This window comes from Oryx dammah, unplaced genomic scaffold (genome assembly GCF_014754425.2).
Source record: "Oryx dammah isolate SB20612 unplaced genomic scaffold, SCBI_Odam_1.1 HiC_scaffold_17, whole genome shotgun sequence".
NCBI classification, from domain to species: domain Eukaryota; kingdom Metazoa; phylum Chordata; class Mammalia; order Artiodactyla; family Bovidae; genus Oryx; species Oryx dammah.
Genome location: NW_024070201.1, coordinates 11,844,141 through 11,865,467, shown reverse-complemented (window position 1 = coordinate 11,865,467; position 21,327 = coordinate 11,844,141).

Below are 21,327 nucleotides of genomic sequence, written 5' to 3'. Positions count from 1 at the left end.
CTTTTCTATAGTTGGAAAAGCAGAAATTCACTAGTGAGTTTGATAGATTTGAATTTAGTTTGCTGCCAAAATACACATTTTTATTGAATGATTTCTGAATTTAGTAATCTGGTCTTGAACAACAATGTATTAACTGAATTTCCCAAGATTAAAGATGTTTAACCTCAGGACAGGTGACCATTTAAAGAGATGCTATAGCTCAGGTGCAAGCATCTGACCTCTAGCTAAATGAACTTTAAAGAACTTTTCAAAACTAAAATCTGTCTGCATGTAGAGTATAATCAGCTGTTCCATGAAACAGAAACTTATGAGAAAAAAGAGTGAGTTTGTTACCTCAAATATAATTGCCTTTTTGTTTCTTAATATTTATTGAGTTCCTGCTATATATCAGGAATTGTAAAAGGAACCAAGGTCCTACCTGTGAATACTGTCCCTGGCAATTTCAATTATTGTCCCTGGTACAACTTAGAATCTAATTAAGAATATTTACTTTAAAAATATAATTCCTAATTATCAGAGAAGGTGATGGCACCCCACTCTAGTATTCTTGCCTAGAAAATCCCATGGACGGAGGAGCCTGGTAGGCTGCAGTCCATGGGGCTGCGAAGAATCGGAGACGACTGAGTGACTTCACTTTCACTTTCATGCGTTGGAGAAGGAAATGGCAACTCACTCCAGTGTTCTTGGTTGGAGAATCCCAGGGATGGGGGAGAGCGGTGGGCTGCCTTCTATGGGGTTGCACAGAGTCGGGCATGACTGAAGAGACTTAGCAGCGGCAGCAGGAGCAGCAGCTCAATTATTGATCATACTTGTGATGATTAAATACTGAGGGTAGTGTCTATATGTTTCATGAGGAACTGATTTTGTTTCTTGTTTCATCTGAGCACTGAAATAGGAATTAGGATGTGTCCATGTACAAATGAGGGCAACGGTCAATACAAGGAGACTAAAGTGACCAAAGAAAATGTTTTGGGAAGGCAGGAAGGAAATACAGTGATTAGACTAGGGTGGGAAACTTACCAATGTAGATACTAAAGGAAAATGATAACTCTCCCACAAATATTCCCTATGTCTCATTATCATTGGTGGAATAAGAAATATAGCATCATGTAAAAAAATGACCTTGAGATGAGACAGGTATATACTTGAATATTAAATTGACTGTATGATTGTTGTGAGGATTAGAAATTATATGAATAAGGGTCTTTGATAGATAAAATAAAAACAATTCAGTAAGAGGTTGGTATCATTAATGGTACTATTATTAATAAGACTATTGTGAAAAGTGAAGTCGCTCAGTCATATCCGACTCTTTGCAACCCCTCGGGCTGTAGCCTACAAGGTTCCTCTGTTCATGGGATTTTCCAGGCAAGAGGACTGGAATGGGTTGCCATTTCCTACTCCAGGGATCTACCCAATCCAGAGATCGAACCCAGGTCTCCTGCACTGCAGTCAGACGCTTTACCATCGGAACCACCAGGGAAGCCAATACTACTATTATTTAATATCAGTTTTCACTTTACTTGAAAACAGTCCAAGAAACTTCCAAGAACAGTCCAAGAAACAGCCCAGAAAACTGAAAGTTAAAGGCAAATTGCTGTTCCTTTATTATTCAGGAACTTTGAATTATCATGTTTTGTTTTGTTTTTTTTTGCATATTTGAAATCACTTTTCCACATGACCTTCACATAATGTAATAGTCTCATATTTTTCTGTACTCCCATTTAATTTCTTGTTACTGTTGGAATTACTCTAACCTGGATAAGCAACATATTCTTATTCCTTTACAGGTATACAGATAGAAGGAAGGCAGAAAAGGTACTTGTTTTTCCAAACTGTGAATGATTTTGTAACTCAGTTCTCTTATCCAGCTGTTGTTCGATGATTTGTTTTGGAGAATTTAAGTCTGCTTTTCACAGTGCACATATACAATGCACCACTAGAGGCCATGAGACACCTCAGTAAATAAACAGGAGATTAGCCCTGAGATTTCTTTGGAATGAATGATGCTAAAGCTGAAACTCCAGTACTTTGGCCACCTCATGTGAAGAGTTGACTCATTGGAAAAGACTCTGATGCTGGGAGGGATTGGGGGCAGGTGGAGAAGGGGATGCCAGAGGATGAGATGGCTAGATGGCATCACTGACTCAATGGACATGAGTCTGAGTGAACTCCGGGAGTTGGTGATGGACAGGGAGGCTTGGTGTGATGCAATTCATGGGGTGGCAAAGAGTCGGACACGACTGAGTGACTGAACTGAACTGAACATACCAATTAGTACTTTCATTGGCATGCAAAAGTTTGTTGTGACAGCTGGAGCAAATGAATTTTTCAGTGAAATTTACAGATTTATATGGAGGAAAATAAAATAAAATATTGAATGATATTTTATTTATTTAAGAGTTTCTATGGAAATAACTATAATATAATGTGCTAAAGGATTAAGAAACAGGTTAGAAATATGAATTGATTGTATATACAGTTTTTTCTCATGAAGTATTGAGAGGTAAAGTGACTTTCTTATAATCATAAAGTTAAAATGAATAATGCAACAGTATTTAGCCTTAAACTACTAGGTCATGGAAAAAATCCTTTTAAGACTATAATAAATATAATAAAAAATGCATAAAGTAAGTATAAGTTTGGTACAAAAGTAACTGTGGTTTTACATTGCTGAACTTTGTCATTTGGTATTGAAATACATTCTTAAATAAATGTGTTTATGTTATACATGATTTTAATGATCATTTCTCACTATTTTTTTGCTAATGACTTATTACTTGCTATTTATTTTATATTTATTTAGACTACAGAAATGATGTTAAGCAAAAAGCAAATTTAAACAATTTTCTTATTCGAGTTCAAAATGGGTTGTAAAGCAGTGGAAACAACTTGTCACATCAACAGTGCATTTGACCCAGAAACTGCTAATAAGAGTACAGTGCAGCTATAATTCAAGAAGTTTTGCAAAGGAGAAGAGAGCCTTAAAGTGGAGGAGCATAGTAGCTTGTTATCAAAAGGTGACAATGACTGGTTGTGAGGATCACTGAAGATGATCCTCTTACAATTACATGAGAAGGTGCTGAGGAAATCAGCATTGTCCATTCTATGATCATTCAGCATTAGAAACAAACTGGAAAGGTGAAAAAGGTCAATAAATGGGTGCCTCATGAGCTGACTGCAAATCAAAAAAAAAATCATTTTGAAGTATCATCTTCTCTTATTCTATGCAAAAACAATGATGAACCATTTCTTGATTGGGTTGTAACGTGAGATGAAAAGTGGATTTTATATGACAACCAGTGATGACCAGCTCAGAGGATGGACTGAGGATAAGCTCCAATGCCCTTCCAAAAGCCAACCTTGCACCAAAAAAAGATCATGGTCACTGTTTAGTGGTCTGCTGCTTGTCTAATCCACTACATCTTTCTGAATCCCAGAGAAACACTACATCTGAGAGGTATGCTCAGCGAATCAATGAGATGCACTGGAAACTGCATTGCCTGTTTGATTTTTTTTTTTTTCACCAGTATTTTTGCCTGTTTGATTTATTTCACCGGTGTTTTATAGTTTTCTATATATAGGTCTTTAGTTTCTTTAGGTAGATATATTCCTAAGTATTTTATTATTTTCATTGCAATGGTAAATGGAATTGTTTCCTTAATTTTTCTTTCTGTTTTCTCATTATCAGTGTATGGGAATGTAAGGGATTTCTGTGTGTTGATTTTATATCCTGCAACTTTACTTTATTCATTGATTAGCTCTAGTAATTTTCTGGTGGAGTCTTTAGGGTTTTCTATGTAGAGGATCATGTCATCTGCAAACAGTGAGAGTTTTACTACTTCTTTTCCAATTGGGATTCTTTTTATTTCTTTTTCTGCTCTGATTGCTATGGCCAAAACCTCCAAAATAATGTTGAGTAGTAGTGGTGAAAGTGGACATCCTTGTCTTGTTCCTGACTTTAGGAGAAACATTTTCATTTTTCACAATTTAGGATAATGTTTGCTGTGGGTTTGTCATATATAGCTTTTATTATGTTGAGGTATATTCCTTCTATTCCTGCTTTCTGGAGGGTTTTTATCATAAATGGATGCTGAGTTTTGTCAAAGGCTTTCTCTGTATCTATTGAGATAATCATATGGCTTTTATTTTTCAATTTGTTAATGTGGTGTATTGCATTGATTGATTTGCAGATATTGAAGAATCCTTAGAAATCAAAGAACACTAACAGATGGAGAAATATACCATGTTCATGGATTGGAAGAATCAATATAGTGAAGATGAGTATACTACACAAAGCAATCTACAGATTCAATGCAATCCCTATCAAGCTACCAACGGTATTTTTCACAGAACTAGAACAAATAATTTCACAATTTGTATGGAAATACAAAAAAACCTCGAATAGCCAAAGCAATCTTGAGAAAGAAGAATGGAACTGGAGGAATCAACCTGCCTGACTTCAGGCTCTACTACAAAGCCACAGTCATCAAGACAGTACGATACTGGCACAAAGACAGAAATATAGATCAATGGAAAAAACTAGAAAGCCCAGAGATAAATCCGTGCACCTATGGACACCTTATCCCTGAGAAAGGAGGCAAGAATATACAATAGAGAAAAGACAATCTCTTTAACAATTGGTGCTGGGAAAACTGGTCAACCACTTGTAAAAGAATGAAACTAGAACACTTTCTATCACCATACACAAAAATAGACTCAAAATGGATTCAAGATCTAAACATAAGACCAGAAAGTATAAAACTCCTAAAGGAGAACATAGGCAAAACACTCTCTGACATAAATCACAGCAGGATCCTCATGACCCACAACCCAGAATATTGGAAATAAAAGCAAAAATAAACAAATGGGATCTAATTAAAATTAAATGTTTCTGTACAACAAAGGAAACTACAAGCAAGGTGAAAAGACAGTCTTGAGAATGGGAGAAAATAAGAGCAAATGAAGCAACTGGCAAACAGCTAATCTCAATAATACACAAGCAACTCCTGCAGCTCAATTCCAGAAAAATAAATGACCCAGTAAAAAAAAAAAGGGGGGGGGGCAAAGAGCTAAACAGACATTTTTCCAAAGAAGACATACAGATGGCCAACAAACCCATGAAAAGATGCTCAACATAACTCACTATCAAAGAAATGGAAATCAAAACCACAATGAGGTACCATTTCACACCAGTCAGAATGGCTGCAGTCCAAAAGTCTACAAGCAATACATGCTGGAGAGGGTGTGTAGAAAAGGAACTCTCTTACACTGTTGGTGGGAATGCAAACTAGTACAGCCACTATGGAAAACAGTGTGGAGATTCCTTAAAAAGCTGGAAATAAAACTGCCTTATGATCCAGCAATCCCACTGCTGGGCATACACACCAAGGAAACCAGAATTGAAGGAGACATGTGTTCCCCAATGTTCATCACAGCACTGTTTATAATAGCCAGGTCATGGAAGCAACCTAGATGTCCATCAGCAGAGGAATGGATAAGAAAGCAGTGGTACATATACACAATGGAGTATTACTCAGCCATGAAAAAGAATACATTTGAATCAGTTCTAATGAGGTGGATGAAACTGGATCCTATTATACAGAGTGAGGTAAGCCAGAAAGAAAAACACCATACAATATACCAATGCATGGGTGTGGAATTTAGAAAGATGGTAATGATAACTCTGTATGTGAGACAGTAAAAGAGACACAGATGTATAGAACAGTCTTTTGGACTCTGTGGGAGAGGGAGAGGGTGGGATGATTTGGGAGAATGGCATTGAAACATGTATAATATCACATGAGAAACGAATCTCTAGTCCACGTTCAATGGAGTATACAGGATGCTTGAGGCTGGTGCACTGGAATGACCCAGAGGGATGGTACAGGGAGGGAGATGGGAGGGGGGTTCAGGATGGGGAACATGTGTATACCTGTGGCAGATTCATGTTGATGTATGGCAAAACCAATACAATATTGTAAAGTAATTAGCCTCCAATTAAAATAAATAAATTTATATTTAAAAAAGAAAAAAAACAAACAAAACAAGCAATAACAACAAAAACTGCATTGTCTGCAGCCAGCATTGGTCGACAACAAAGGGCCCAAATCTTTCCATGACAATGCCCAACTGCATGTTGCTCAACCAATGCTTACGAAGATGAATAAATCAGGCTATGAAGTTTTACCTCATCTGCCATATTCATCTGATCTCTCACCAAACTACTAGATCATCACTTCTTCAAACACCTCAACAACTTTCTGCAGGGAAAATGCTTCCACAACCAGCAGGAGGTAGAAAATGCTTTCCAAGAGTTCACTGAATCCTGAGACAGTTGTTTTTTTTTTTTTTTTTTTTTTTTATGCTACAGGGATAAACAAACTTGGCAAAAATATGCTGAATATAAGATTCCTATTTTGATTAATAAAGATGTATTTTAACCTAGTTGTGATTTAAAAGTTACAGCCTGAAACCACAATTACATTTACACAAATCTAATAGTATGAAAGGCAAACTTTTTTTTTACAAACCTTTCTTTTGATGTTCAAATTTTGTCTGTGAAAAGGTTGGTTCCATTAAAATAAGAATGCGTATGAACATGATACATTTACATGTGTGTGTGCTTTCATGTCTGACTGTTTTGCAACCCCTTGTACTGTAGCTTACCAGCCCCTCTATCCATAGATTCCCCAGGCAAGACTACTGGAGGGGTTGCCATTTCCTTCTACATGGGATCTTCCTGATCTAAGGATTGAACTATGTCTCTTGAATTTCCTGCACTGGCAGACAGATTCTTCACTTCTGCATCCACTGGGAAGCCCTAAACATGTGCAAATGAAGCAAAACTTACTTCTGAATCTTTTATTTTAGCTTATGAGTTCCAATTTTAAATTTGTCTGAAGGGTGATTTTTAACTAGTTGATTTTCAGAGCTTTAAATTAAATATGTTCTTTTACTGTGGTGATTATATTAAAAACATGAAATGGTATTGCATTGACAACTGAATGTTCCATGAAAGCTAGCAAAGAAACCTATTGATAAAGGAAATCTGGATTCATTAAATTTACTGTATCAAGGGAGAACTTAACTTGAAAATATTGTTTCAGAAGTAGGCTGAAGAAAGATATTTATAGGCTTTTTGTGTCTAGGCTCATGAGTTTTAAGATGTGCCTTCTGAGATGGGGAGCTAATAGAAATTGGATAAAAATAACAATATTTTTGTGAAAAAGTTTTAAAATAAACTTGTCTGGTAAGGGGCTGTGGCCACGTGTGTAATCTATTGTTTCAGTATGAGAGAAGTTTTTCCAGATGAACAAACCATTTGAGTAGACAAAATGATTTGTGAGAAATCCTTAAAAAAAGAAAAAAAAAGTAAATTTCTTATTTACTATCCTATTTCCTCAGTAAAAATTTCCTGTAACAGACTCTTAACAGAGATGGTGTCAGTTGAATACTATTGATGCTGGTTATATAAACTGTCAGTAACCCTCTGTGTGTCATTCTCTGGGCTAAACTGGAAGATGCACCTGTACTGTTTGGATCCACTTGTTGAATTCTTTCCACTGATACTTTATTATTTTTACATCATATATTCAAGAGAAGGTTGATTTACAGTTTTATGTACAATGTTATATTTGTTTTACAAAGGCTTGAGAAATGTCTTTATCTTTTTAATGCTTAGGATAACTTGTACAACACTTGGACTATGTAGAGAAGTGAAAAGCCAAGGAGAAAAGGAAAGATATAAGCATCTGAATGCAGAGTTCCAACGAATAGCAAGAAGATATAAGAAAGCCTTCTTCAGTGATCAATGCAAAGAAGAGGAAAAGAACAGAATGGGAAAGACTAGAGATCTCCTCAAGAAAATTAGAGATATCAAGGGAACATTTCATGAAAAGATGGGCTCGATAAAGCACAGAAATGGTATGGACCTAAGAGAAGCAGAAGATATTAAGAAGAGATGGCAAGAATACACAGAAAAACTCTACAAAAAGGATTTTCACAACCTGGATAATCACGATGGAGTGATCACACATTTAGAGCCAGACATCCTAGAATGTGAAGTCAAGTGGGCCTTAGAGAGCATCACTATGAACAAAGTTAGTAGAGGTGATGGAATTCCAGTTGAGCTGTTTCAAATCCTGAAAGATGATGCTGTCAAAGTGCTGCACTCAATATGCCAGCAAATTTGGAAAACTCAGCAGTGTCCACAGGACTGGAAAATGTCAGTTTTCATTCTAATCCCAAAGAAAGACAATGCCAAAGAATGCTCAAACTACTGCACAATTGCACTCATCTCACACACTAGTAAAGTAATGCTCAAAATTCTCCAAGCCAGGCTTCAGCAATACATGAACCGTGAACTTCCTGATGTTCAAGCTGGTATTAGAAAAGGCAGAGGAACCAGAGATCAAATTGCCAATATCTGCAGGATGATCAAAAAAGCAAGAGAGTTCCAGAAAAACATCTATTTCTGCTTTATCAACCATGCCAAAGCCCTTGACTGTGTGTATCACAATAAACTGTGGAAAATTCTGAAAGAGATGGGAATACCAGACCACCTAACCTGCCTCTTGAGAAATCTGAATGCAGGCCAGGAAGCAACAGTTAGAACTGGACATGGAACAACAGACTGGTTCCAAATAGAAAAAGGAGTATGTCAAGGCTGTATATTGTCACCCTGCTTATTTAATTTATATGCAGAGTACACGATGATAAATGCTGGTCTGGAGGAAACACAAGCTGGAATCAAGATTGCCGGGAAAAATATCAATAACCTCAGATATGCAGGTGACACCACCCTTATGGCAGAAAGTGAAGAGGAACTAAAAAGCCTCTTGATGAAAGTGAAAGTGGAGAGTGAAAAAGTTGGCTTAAAGCTCAACATTCAGTAAACAAAGATCATGGCATCCGGTCCCATCACTCCATGGGAAATAGATGGGGAAACAGTGGAAACAGTGTCAGACTTTATTTTGGGGGGCTCCAAAATCACTGCAGATGGTGACTGCTGCCATGAAATTAAAAGACGCTTACTCCTTGGAAGAAAAGATATGACCGACCTAGATAGCATATTCAAAAGCAGAGACATTACTTTCGGACTAAGGTCCGTCTAGTCAAGACTATGGTTTTTCCAGTAGTCATATATGGATGTGAGAGTTGGACTCTGAAGAAGGCTGAACGCTGAAGAATTGATGCTTTTGAACTGTGATATTGGAGAAGACTCTTGAGAGTCCCTTGGACTGCAAGGAGATCCAACCAGTCCATTCTGAAGAAGATCAGCCCTGGGATTTCTTTGGAAGGAATGATGCTAAAGCTAAAATTCCAGTACTTTGGCCACCTCATGCGAAGAGTTGACTCATTGGAAAAGACTCTGATGTTGGGAGGGATTGGGGGCAGGAGTAGAAGGGAATGACCTAGGATGAGATGGCTGGATGACATCACTGACTCGATGGACGTGATTCTGAGTGAACTCTGGGAGTTGGTGAGAGACAGGGAGGCCTGGCGTGCTGTGATTCATGGAGTCTCAAAAGTGGGGCACGACTGAACGACTGAGTTGAACTGAACTGAACTGACCTTTTATTATCTGGCAGAATTTTTTGTGGAGACTTCTATGTCTACTGATTTTTTAGGTGGGGGTTATTTTTTAAACAACTAGCCTAATGTCTTTTATTTCCTTTTGAAACGTGTGGGCTAACTCATGAGATCAATATTGATAGTCTATATTTTGCTAGGAAATTATGGATTTCATATTTTCACAAGTTCAGTTCAGTTCAGTCACTCAGCCATGTCCGACTCTTTGTGACCCCATGAATCACTGTTGTCAGGCATCCCTGTCCATCACCAACTCCTGAAGTTCACTCAGACTCGCATCCGTCAAGTCAGTGATGCCATCCACATCTCATCCTCGGTTGTCCACTTCTTCTCCTGCCCGCAATCCCTCCCAGCATCCAAGTCTTTTCCAATGAGTCAACTCTTCGCATGAGGTGGCCAAAGTACTGGAGTTTCAGCTTTAGAATCACTCCTTCCAAAGAAATCCCAGGGTTGATCTCCTTCAGAATGGACTGGTTGGATCTCCCTGCAGTCCAAGGGATTCTCAAGAGTCTTCTCCAACACCACAGTTTAAAAGCATCAATTCTTTGGTGCTCAGCCTTCTTCACAGTCCAACTCTCACATCCATACATGACTACTGGAAAAATCATAGCCTTGAGTAGACAGACCTCAGTCTGCAAAGTGATGTCTATGCTTTTGAATATGCTATCTAGGTTGGTCATAAGTTTCCTCCCAAGGAGTAAGCGTCTTTTAATTTCATGGCTGCATTCACCATCTGCAGTGATTTTGGAGCCCCCCAAAATAAAGTCTGACACTGTTTCCACTCTTTCTCCATCTATTTCCCATGGAGTGATGGGACCGGATGCCATGATCTTTGTTTACTGAATGTTGAGCTTTAAACCAACTTTTTCACTCTCCTCTTTCACTTTCATCAAGAGGCTTTTTAGTTCCTCTTCACTTTCTGCCATAAGAGTGAGGCCATCTGCGTATCTGAGGTTATTGATATTGCTCCCAGCAATCTTGATTCCAGCTTGTGTTTCTTCCAGTCCAGTTTTTCTGATGATGTACTGTGCATATAAATTAAATAAGCAGGGTGATAATATACAGCCTTGACGTACTCCTTTTCCTATTTGGAACCAGTCTGTTGTTCCATGTCCAGTTCTAACTGTTACTTCCTGGCCTGCATTCAGATTTCTCAAGAGGCAGGTTAGGTGGTCTGGTATTCCCATCTCTTTCAGAATTTTCCACAGTTTATTGTGATCCACACAGTCAAAGGCTTTGGCATAGTCGATAAATCAGAAATATATGTTTTTCTGGAACTCTCTTGCTTTTTTGATGATCCAGCAGATGTTGGCAATTTGATCTCTTGTTCCTCTGCCTTTTCGAAAACCAACTTGAACATCAGGAAGTTCACAGTTCATATATTGCTGGAGCCTAGCTTGGAGAATTTTGAGCACTACCTAACTTGTGTGTGAGATGAGTGCAACTGTGCAGTAGTTTGAGCATTCTTTGGCCTTGCCTTTCTTTGCGATTGAAAAGAAAACTGACCTTTTCCTGTCCTGTTGCCACTGCTGAGTTTTTCAAATTTGCTGGCATATTGAGTGCAGCACTTTCACAGCATCATCTTTCAGGATTTGAAATAGCTCAACTGGAATTCCAATACCTCCACTAGCTTTGTTTGTAGTGATGCTTTCTAAGGCCCACTTGACTTCACATTCCAAGATGTCTTGTTCTAGATGAGTGATCACACCATCGTAATTATCTTGGTCATGAAGATCCTTTTTGTACAGTTCTGTGTATTCTTGCCATCTCTTCTTAATATCTTCTGCTTCTGTTAGGTCCATACCATTTCTGTCCTTTATCGAGCCCATCTTTGCATGAAATGTTCCCTTGATATCTCTAATTTTCCTGAGGAGATCTCTAGTCTTTTTCATTCTGTTGTTTTCCTCTATTTCTTTGCACTGATCCCTGAAGAAGCCTTTCTTATCTCTCCTTGCTATTCTTTGGAACTCTGCATTCAGATGCTTATATCTTTCCTTTTCTCCTTTGCTTTTCACCTCTCTTCTTTTCACAGCTATTTGTAAGGCCTCCCCAGACAACTATTTTGCTTTTTTGCATTTCTTTTCCATGGGGATGGTCTTCATCCCTGTCTCCTGTACAATGTCATGAACCTCATTCCATAGTTCATCAGGCACTCTATCAGATCTAGGCCCTTAAATCTATTTCTCACTTCCACTGTATAATCATAAGGGATTTGATTTAGGTCATATCTGAATGGTCTAGCAGTTTTCCCTGCTTTCTTCAATGTAAGTCTGAGTTTGGTAATAAGGAGTTCATGATCTGAGCCACAGTCAGCTCCTGGTCTTGTTTTTATTGACTGTATAGTGCTTCTCCTTCTTTTGGTGCAAAGAATATAATCAATCTAATTTCGGTGTTGACTATCTGGTGATGTCCATGTGTAGTCTTCTTTTGTGCTATTGGAAGAGGGTGTTTGCTATGACCCATGCATTATCTTGGCAAAACTCTATTAGTCTTTGCCCTGCTTCATTCCACATTCCAAGGCCATATTTGCCTGTTACTCTAGGTGTTTCTTGACTTCCTACTTTTGCATTCCTGTCCCCTATAATGAAAAGGACATATTTTTTGGGTGTTAGTTCTAAAAGGTCTTGTAGGTCTTCATAGAAATGTTCAAATTCAGTTTATTCAGCTTTACTGATTGGAGCATAGACTTGGATTACTGTGATATTGAATGGTTTCCTTTGGAAGGGAACAAACATCATTCTGTCATTTTTGAGAATGCATCCAAGTACTGCATTTCGGACTCTTCTGTTGACCATGATGGCTACTCCATTTCTTCTGAGGGATTCCTGCCTGCATTATTAGATATAATGGTCATCTGATTCAAATTCACCCATTCCAGTCCATTTTAGTTAAGAATCTACATATTTTTATCATAATTTTCAAGTCACCTGTGTTTCAGTTGTTATTTTTCCCATTAGCTTTCTTATGTTTGTAGTTTTTCCTTTTTTATTTGAACACATTGGCTATCTGTTTTTGAATGTTGATTTATTAATTATATCTTTTTTTCTAGACTCTGTCTGATAATACTTTGACATTATTATCTTCTTCTGATTTCCACATGCAGATTTACTTTGTGTTCTTTAATCTAATCTTCTGATCTGTAAGAGCAACTCACTAGTTTTAATAATTTCTGTATTACTGATAGAGTTTATAGTGCTATGAATTTTGTCTAATAATAAATTGAATCTACCATGTACACATATACTATGATGTGTATTGATTTCTTCATGATTGATTTACTTTTTAAATCTGTAATTTCAGAGTATACTTTTTCCTCTACCCAGGATTTGCTTGATAAAAGGTTAAAATTTTTATAGATAAAAAGGCCTGTTTGTTTTTCTATTTGTCTGCTCTTTGTTTTTGTTGGTAATTTACAGATTTTTTTTTAATCTGATGAAATATATTGTTTGAAGTATTTCTACTTTCTAAATTCTACTTTGATATTAGCATATTTCATTTTATTTGCCTGATACACTTTTCAAAAATTAAAGTATAGTAGTGAATAGATCAATGCAAAGAAACAGAGGAAAACACAGAATGGGAAAGACTAGAGATCTCTTCAAGAAAATTAGAGATACCAAGGGAATATTTCATGCAAAGATGGGCTTGATAAAGGACAGAAATGGTATGGACCTAACAGAAGCAGAATGTATTAAGAAGAGGTGGCAAAAATACACAGAAGAACTGTACAAAACGGATCTTCACAACCAAGATAATCACGATGGTGTGATCACTCACCTAGAGCCAGACATCCTGGAATGTGAAGTCAAGTGGGCCTTAGAAAGCATTACTACAAACAAAGCTAGAGGAGGTGATGGAATTTCAGTTGAGCTATTTCAAATCCTGAAAGATGATGCTCTGAAAGTGCTGCACTCAATATGCCAGCAAATTTGGAAAACTCAGCAGGGGCCACAGGACTGGAAAAGGTCAGTTTTCATTCCAATTGCAAAGAAAGGCAAGGCCAAAGAATACTCAAACTACTGCACAATTGCACTCATCTCACATGCTAGTAAAGTAATGCTCAAAATTCTCCAAGCCACGCTTCAGCAATACATGAACCATGAACTTCGAGATGTTCAACCTGGTTTTAGAAAAGGCAGAGGAACCAGAGATCAAATTGCCAACACCTGCTGGATCATGGAAAAAACAAGAGGTTAAGAAAACCTCTATTTCTGTTTTATTGACTATGCCAAAGCCCTTGACTGTGTTGATTACAAGAAACTGTGGAAAATTCTGAAAGAGATGAGAATACCAGACCACCTGACCTGCCTCTTGAGAAACCTATATGCAGGTCAGGAAGCAAGAATTAGAACTAGACATGAAGCAACCCACTGATTCCAAATAGGAAAAGGAGTATGTCAAGGCTATATATTGTCACCCTGCTTATTTAACGACTATGCAGAGTACACTATGAGAAACGCTGGGCTGGAAGAATTACAAGCTGGAATCAAGATTGCTGGGAGAAATATCAATAATCTTAGATATGCAAATGATTCCACCCTTATGGCAGAAAGTGAATAGGAACTAAAAAGCCTCTTGATGAAAGTGAAAGAGGAGAGTGAAAAAATTGGGTTAAAGCTCAATTCAGCAAACTAAGATCTTGGCATCTGGTCCCATCATTTCATGGGAAATAGATTGGGAAACAGTGGAAACCGTGTCAGACTTTATTTTTTGGGCTCCAAAGTCACTGCAGTTGGGAATTGCAGCCATGAAACCAAAAGACACTTACTCCTTGGAAGGAAAGTTCTGACCAACCTAGATAGCATATTCAGAAGCAGAGACATTACTTTGTCAACAAAGGCCCATCTAGTCAAGGCTATGGTTTTTCCAGTGATCATGTATGGATATGAGAGTTGGACTGTGAGGAAAGCAGAGTGCCAAAGAGTTGATGCTTTTGAACTGTGGTGTTGTAGAAGACTCTTGAGAGTCCCTTGGACTGCAAGGAGATCCAACCAGTCCATTTTGAAGGAGATCAGTCCTGGGTGTTTTTTGGAAGGACTGATGCTAAATCTGAAACTCCAATGTTTTGGCCACCTCATGCAAAAAGTTGACTCATTGGAAAAGACTCTGATCCTGGGAAAGATTAGGGGCAGAAAGAGAAGAGGACAAAAGAGGATGAGGTGCCTGGATGGCATCACCGACTTGCTGGACATGAGTTTGAGTGAACTCTGGGAGTTGATGATGGACAGGGAGTCCTGGCGTGCTGTGATTCATGGGGTCACAAAGAGTCGGACACGACTGAGTGACTGAACTTAACCGAACTGAACTGAACCTAATCTATCGGACCATACACCTTCAAGTGACTTGTGATCTATGCTGTTACAGTGTACTATGACTTAGGTCATAAATTTGGATTGGTAGTCAGGAAGCGCCTCGCCTCGCTAGGAATTGAAAGTTCGGAAGTTAGTTGGAGCTTTAGCTACAAAAGCATCTTTGAGGTTAAAGGTTACTCAGATTGGAACTACAATTTTTTTTTTTTTTCCTTTGGTAATGCTGCCTCTTAGTGGACCAGAGGAGACTCTTATACTGGTGTGGTGACCTTTAGGAGGCTCTTATACTTGTGTGGTGACGCTTGGAAGAAACATCTCAGTTTTATGTTCGTATCAGTCTTATTGTGGTCAAGAATATACTCAGGGTCGTGCACAGGCACTCAGGTGACAAATATTTCCCCCAGCGGTTTAGCCTGGGAGTCATTCCCGAAGGTTACTCTGATCCCACCCCGGATGGCATCAGAGGCAAACAAGGTTAATGGTGAAGAGCTGGACGTCAGTCAGGGATGCCATCAGATCTACCCCTGGTGCATCTCCACCCCATCTCAGTCATAGAACCAGAAGGGATGAGTAGGTCGCCTGCGTCAGTAAGGGACAGATTAAGTCCAAACAGGAAAGAAAAGTTTTGGTGTAAAATCTGTCTACATTCCCATCTAGAGCAAGGAGGAATGCCTCTGGTAGAAAGATGGTGCTGGTCACTTTTTTTCTCCCTTACAGATGGGAGCTAACAATTCCAGCCTCACTGCTTTGAGCTGTATCCTGAAAAACTGGGATAGATTTGATCCCCAGGACTTAAAGAAGACATACCTGGTCTTCCTATGTGATACTGCATGGACACGATATTCATTGGAGGATGGCGAACAGTGGCCAGTTGGAGGGTCTCTTAAGAATTATACTGTTTTACAATTAGACCGATTCTGTAGAAAACAAGGGAAATGGGTAGAAGTAGCATATGTGTTGCTCTTTTTCTCTCTGTGAAATATGCCAGACTTATGTCCTAAGGGTATAGATTTGGGTGTGACTCCTTCAGGTCCCTCCTGTCCTCCTACTTTGCTAGATGAGATGGAGGACAGAAGACAAAGAGATAAAGAAAAGCAGATTTCTCCAATCTATCCCTGGGGTCATATGTGCAGAGCAGCCAGAAAGACTGAGGAGCAGCCGCACAAACTGTTGCCTCTTCATGAAGCACCCACCGAGAGAAATAATCAGTCTATGAGAGTTAATAAGCCTTTTCCTTATCAAGAAATACAAAGAATCAAGGAGGATCTGGGAGACTATTTAGAGGACCCAGAAAAATATATCAGAGATTTTAAAGGTGTTACTCTGCTTTATGACCTTACTTGGAAGGATGTGATGTATATCTTGGGACAAACGCTGACTCTCCACTCAGAAACTCGAGTTTTGGGAAAAGCGGTTGCTTATGGAGATGAATGATTTGGTAATGAATCAGTAGGGAAGAGGGAGAAGGAGATAACTGCCCTCCCCACTGGAAATCAGGAGGTGCCTATTACAGAACCAGACTGGGACTACAACACAGCTACAATTATTCTGGGATCAGAGTAATTTTGTTGGATGTATTCTTGAAGGACTCAAGCAGGCATGTGGTAAGCCTTTAAATTATTATAAATTGGCAAACATAGAACAGGAGAAGGAAGCTCCTGGTAAATTCCTAGATAGACTAAGAGAAGCCCTTCACAAATTCATTGAGATTGATCCCAAAACTGAAGAGGGAAAAGTAATCTTAAAAGATAGATTTCTCACTCAGTTGGCTCCAGATATCTGCCATAAGCTATTAAAATGGGCGTATGGACCAAAGCACTCTTTAAATTATCTGTTACAACTGGCTCAGACAGTCTATTATGGTAGGGAATATGAGGAAAAGAAAGGCAGAAAAAGACAAAGGAACTGGTAGAAGCCTTCACAATGCTATGAAAACCACTCTTAAAAAGCCTGAGAAAAAAATGCCCAGAGGGACCCTGGTGAAAAGGGATGGGCTTGCTATTACTGTGGAAGGGAGGGACATCACAATCGGAATTGCCCTCAGGCATCTAAGCCACCCTGGCTCCATGTCTGGTCTGCAAAGGACCACACTGGAAGAGACGCTGCCCCCAGAGGTGTAGGTTTCTCAAGACAATCAGGACTGAAGCTGCCCAGGGGTCCCCACACAAGCTCCCATCCTAATTACACCCAAGGAACCCTGGGTATTAACTGTGGGAGGCCAATCCATTGATTTCATTTTAGACACCGGGCAAATTACTCTGTGCTTACTGAAGCCCCTTGCCCACTTTCTTCCTGATTTGCTTCCATAACGGGACTGTCTGGAAGAGACAAAAGATGGGCCTGATAATCTATGTGAGCCTACTTCTGCTTACTCCAAAAATCCTGAGTCTGCCGTTTGATTCTAGACAATGCCCTCCTGTCCTGGATTCACTCCTATGCTGCATTTCATAATTGGTCTAACTGCTGGGTCTGCAGAGCACTCTCCTCTTCATCAGTGGAAGGCTTCCATGGTGGACATCTCCATTTCAAGGAAATGACTTTCTCCAAGTCTGCAAATACCTTCAACAACAATTGCATGTGATGCCTCTTCTTAAACTGATTCCATCTAACAACCTTAAAATGGACTGATGTAACTATGGACATAATGTGACTTTTCATTTTGATTTTAACTTGGTTTAATGACTATTTTCCCTTATGTCTGTAACTGTATAAAGGTATTTTCTAACTGTCTAAAAGCTTTTAAGTTACGAATGGTTGTCCAAGCTCCTACGAGTGCCACAGCCTCCTCCAACTATTACTTGGGGCCCCTGGATCAGAGATCCTCAATATGAGGGTTAGGAGAATATGTTGCCTCAACAATTTAGGGATAATGCCCTTAAACAGCAGGAAGTAGTTATGGAATGAAAACAATGTCTCCTTCCCTTGGCAACATAATTCTCCTAAAAGAAAAGGAGGGAATGGGAGAGTCATTTCCTAGGTGGGTTGATAAGAAGTCTAAGGGTCCCCAAGGAGAGAGGGGTCTGGAATTCTCAAAGAGAAAGAAAGGACAAACTTTTTTCCTCTATATTCCTTAGGATTATATAGCAATAATATATCCTGTCTGAGGACAGTCTCTGGATTAAACCTTCTGGCTAATCCTGTTATCTTAAAATGTAAATTATGGGAGTAGGTCTGGTAGGGTCTTTACAACCTCCAGACATTCTTTGATTCATTGGAGAGTATATAATTCCATTGCTAACACTAGCAAGGGGATCCTCTTTCTACCCCCTTCTGATGTCTATGTCAGAAGCTTTCTCTATCTTCTCTATACTTTAATAAAACTTTATTACACAAAAGCTCTGAGTGATCAAGCCTCATCTCTGGCCCCAGATTGAATTCTTCTTCTCTGCAGGCCAAGAATCCCACCATCTTTGCATGTTTCAGCAACAACCTTTCATTCTGGTACATAGTTCGTTTGAATGGACAAAGAATATGAAATATATAGATCATATTATTTATACATATAAGGTTACAGATATGTGTGTGTGTGCAATGGAACACTGCTCAGCCATAAAAATAAAAATTTTTCCATTTGCAACAACAAGGATGGACGAGGAAGGTATTACACATGGTAAAACAAGTGAAACAAAGACAAATATTGTATGTTTTCTCTAATATAAGGATATCAAAAAATAAAGCAAATAAATAAAACACTTACAGATAAAGAGAACAAGCTACTGTTTGCCAGAATGGAGAGAGGTAGTGGGAGTATCAGAATAGATGAAGGGGATTAAGAAGTACAAACAGCTAATTAGAAAATGTAAAAATCTAATGTAAAGCACAGGGTATTTAACCCATATTTTATAATAAATTTATATGGAGTATCAGCTATAAAAATACAGATTTATCATGTTGTACACCTGGAATTGATGTTATAACTTAAATCAAAAATCCTTCAATAGACAAATGAATATATGTCTACAGCCCAGTTGTTTATAATAGCAAGAAATTTTAAACTTCTATGTACATATAATGCTACCTTTTTACAAAGTTAAAATACTATTCTTCTCAGATGCTTAACTACATGTATTGAAGAAAGAGGTGATTATAAAGACTACCTTCAGCTATGCCACTTTTTCTGAGCAGGTGATGATAAAATGCTGCCACAGAAGAGAACATATTTCCACTTATAAATGATGCTTCATCTACTAGGTTTGTCAATGATTACTTCAGTCTTTACATATATAGCATGCCTTAAAGATTTCATATATATATATATATATATATATATATATTTATTTATTTATTTTCCCAACTACATATGATTTCCTCCATGTTAAAGAATCGAGTTAAAGAATTAAGGAATCAATGATGATAAGTTGTGGTATAAGTTCTTTAGGTATATATGCAGAAACAATCTACAAAATAAAAATTTTTTATAGTTACATTTTACTAAACAACTATAATTAAAATTACAAAATTATGTAACTTACAAAATAGTGTGACTGAGTTTGTACATGGCTTGTTTACCTGAAGAACACTTCATAATATGAATTTTCCAACAGCAAATCTTGAGTCCTTTCTTTAGATAAAGGGAATTATCTTACTGTATTTGTCTAAATTGTTGTCTTCTTATTTTTCTTCCTTTTAGAATATTTATTGTTCATCTTTGTATCTTTCTTCTAACTCCTTTTCCTAATAATATCTCATTGTTTATTCTATTTTTTGATTTTTTTTAAATTGGATATTTGAAATCACTAATCATCTTCTCAGGAAGGTTAATGTTTTAGTCCTCCACCCCTTATTGTTAGAAAAATTCAGATTTCATTTCTTTCCATAAATCATTTTTTGCTTTCTTTTTAATATTTACTTTTTTAATTTTGGCAATCAACAATGTTTCTTTAACAGATATTTCTTTGTGATATACAATTTGTATCTCCTCCCTTATGTTGTTGAGTTGTATATGTGCCTATGTATATGTGTATATATGTGTTGTGTGCATATTTATGACAGTTTTAAATCCATTAATACCTGTATACCTTAGTCCTTTACAGTTTGGCAAGAAGTGGGAAAACAACGTGGGCAGTGAAATAGAATTACTACTGGTGGTAAGTTGATTGGAAAACCTTATTCCTCTTCAAAAGTTTTAGAGAACTTTTGTGCTCTCTAATCCCCTCAAGTGCATGTTTTGTCCCTTCCTCCAAACACAAGAAGAGGAAACAATCAGTTACCATTTTGGCTCATCACAGATCCATCAAATTCTGTCAGTTCAAGCAGACACTCCAAGTACCCATGGAAGAAGCTGTCCTTCTGTTTTGGAGAGTCACGAGAGTTTGCAGCTGAATGACCTTGGGCATTCTTCTCTTTGACTGAATCCTCTAGGAAAAGCCAAACTTCCTCTGTATCATGGGTCATTCAGGCTTCCCTGGTGGCTCAGTCCGTAAAGAATCCATCTATAATTCGGAAGACCTGACTTGGATCCCTGGGTTGGAAAGATCCTCCGGGAGAGGGCATGGCCGTATTCTTGCCTGGAGCATCCCCAAGGACAGAGGAGCCTGGCGGGCTGCAGTCCACGAAGATGCATCGTCAGACACGACTGAGCAACTAAGCACAGCTCAGCATCATGGGACATTCAGCTCTCAACAATTCCAAGAGTGCCTGATCCAGAAGTCCATGCAGCCCTGGATATACCCTGTAGGTTTCCCCTGTTCAAGTCATTAATTTTGATTTTCTGTATTTCCCTCAAAAAACAGTCCAGATACTGAGATAATCAGGCACATGCTTCAGAAAGATATTTTTTCTGTCCTTTATTATTTTGAAATAATGCAAATTAGATGAAGACACAGTTGCTTCTTGAACAACACAGGTTTAAACTGTGCAGGTACACTTATAGGTAGAATTTTTCAATAGTAAATGCTACAGTAAGTAATACACAATCCATGGCTGATTGAATCTATGGACATGGAACTGTATATTTGTAGAGGAACTGCATATAATGACAACCAAATATGTTATAGGCATTTTTTTTCAGCAGGGTTTACACCCCAACCTCCATGTTGTTGAAGTAGGATGTAATGACTAATCATTTAATAGATGGGAATGCTCCTTCCAAGTACAAATACTAACCAGTATTAATATTTTATCATATTAACTAGTATTGACCTTTTTAGATGCATTTTTCAAACCATAGTATAGTTTATTTTTGAGATCTAATCTTGTTAAGATTTATACAAGAAGGGAATCTCTGAGTAGTTTCAAATGGGGTTATGATTGAAACATGGCAGTAGATATTGAAAAATAATTTTGAATCTAGATAATACTTCACAAGCTGTGATTAATCTTGGCACTTATACAATCTAATTTTTGCACTGGATGTATGTTGGTTCTACATCTCCTTTTTTTTTTTTTTTTTTTTCCGCTTTAATAGTTCTGTTCACATCCTCTG